Below are 2,087 nucleotides of genomic sequence, written 5' to 3' on the forward strand. Positions count from 1 at the left end.
ACATCTTTTTTTTAAACTCAAGAAAACCATCTGTTCCAGGCTTTTAAATTGTGCAATTGTTAGTTTCTAAGTAATATTTTTTTTAATTGAAGTATATTTAATTTACAATGTTGTGTTAGTTTCAAGTATACACACAGTGACTCATTCATGTTTGTGTGTGTGTATTCTTTTTAAGATTCTTTCCCATTATAGGTCATTAAAGAAGGTCCTTGTTGTTACCTATTTTATATAGAGTAGTATGTATATGTTAATCCCAAACTGCTAATTTGTTCTCCCTCACCCCCTGCTATCCCTGTGAAAGCCATAAGTTTTTTTCCTATGTCTATAAATGTATTTTTATTTTGTAAATAATTTAATTTGTATCAATTTTTTTCGATTCCACATCTTAACTTCCTTTTTGTTTTAACTTAAATGCTGCTTTCTTCAGAAGGTCTTTCTTGGTCTCACAGAATAGAAAAAACTTCCCCAGTTATCTGCTCACCCAGGTTGTTTTACTTTCCCTCATAGAGCTAACACAAATTGTAACTCTTCTGCTGTTTGTGCAAATAATTGTCTAATGTCTTTCTTCCTCATTAAATTCTGAATTTCAGGAAGGTAGAGACTCTCCTTGTCTTGTTCATAGTGCTACCCCTGGAAACTCCCAAGAGGCCTAGCATTGTGGCAGTGTTCAATAGGTATTTGTTGTATGAATGAAAGAGATCTTGGAAGAATTGCAGTCTATTCCACTGTGCTTGGGTTTATACTCAGGGCATCTGCTGCTTTCAAAGGTATTAATATAATTTACACTAAGCGTAATGAGAGATTTTCTGTCATTCTCTGAGTTCAGGTGGAAAAGCCCTCATTTCACATTCATATGATACAGGCAGATGTAAGTAAGTAGGATGAATAATATATTTAATTTATAACAGGACCAATTTTATGAAGGTATTTAAAACACTGAAGACCTTTTGTTTCCTTTTAGCTTAAGCCCAGTTCTCATCTAATGTAATTCATTCACTTATTACATTAATTAAATTGATAACAACAGGAAACGGAAGACATCTTAGTTTTTTTTTTTAAGGCACTGTGTCATAACTAGGTGTTCCTTCAGCATAGCCCTTCAGTGCCATTGAAAACTGCCAGGCCTAATGTATTAGCAAATAATAAGAAAAAATAGAAATGGTTAAGTTATGAGAAATGAAAGAATAGATTTGGGAGTCAGATCTTAGTACAAACTACAGATCCTCCATTACTTGTTGTGTGACTTGGGAAAGTAACTCAACTTTCCTAAACCTTGGTTTTTACATTTATAAAATGGGCTTACTAAAATTTTCCTTCTCTGCTTATTGTGAAAAGCATAAGAGATTATATGAAAGATTAGGGAGCGTAGCATTTTATATAATAGTAACTCTTTAGCACTTGTGTTTGTTTTTGTTTAATTTGTGGACAAAGACTTACAGGCAAGTGTGAAAGTAAGTCCTCTTTTGCAACCCACAACTCATTGTTCAGTATGAATTTTGATACAGATAAGAAGGAACATGATCCATAAAATGGGTGTGTATTGATGAGCATAAAGATTGCTTCCAGGGCTATAAAGTTAAATAAGCTTTTAAATTACCAGCTGTATTGATCCTAGTACTCAGTTTTAATGTTGACATAAAACAAACAAAGATGGGCTCCTCTTTTTAGGCTTTTATCTTTGGAATACAGTGTCTGGATTTTCCAAAGGTATTGGCATATCCCAATGATCTCTGTCAAGTTCTAGGGTGTGATAACTTAGGGATTAATATGATTTGAACTTGATAAGCTTTTAGAGAACTAGACATCCCATTTTCTGACCCTAAACAGGATCCTATAGTGTATTGCTTGAGGAAATTGGATCTTAAAGATTACAGATGGCAAACTTTGAAGTGCACTCCATTGAAGATCAAAGAGGCCCAACTAAAACAGCTGTGCTGTGGATTGAGCAGAACCTTTTGTAAGGGCTGCCTTGAAGATGACAACTTTGGAGGAACTATGGTGACTGGCAGTGGAAAGAATCAGGACGTGTGAAAATCCCTAAAAATTTATTGACTTAAATAACTTTGCCTATGTTATGAATAAAAAGA

At 33.9% G+C, this 2,087-nt stretch overlaps 1 non-coding gene across 1 annotated transcript; it reads left to right on the forward strand.

Annotated features, from left to right (window-relative positions):
• Window positions 1-1,393: 1,393 nt before the first annotated feature.
• On the forward strand, window positions 1,394-1,520 carry LOC133053338 (small nucleolar RNA SNORA40). Its single transcript, XR_009692253.1, has one exon. It is a non-coding gene; the product is annotated as a small nucleolar RNA SNORA40 (small nucleolar RNA).
• The last annotated feature ends 567 nt before the right edge of the window (window positions 1,521-2,087 follow it).

The sequence above is a fragment of the Dama dama genome, chromosome X, assembly GCF_033118175.1.
Source record: "Dama dama isolate Ldn47 chromosome X, ASM3311817v1, whole genome shotgun sequence".
NCBI lineage: Eukaryota > Metazoa > Chordata > Mammalia > Artiodactyla > Cervidae > Dama > Dama dama.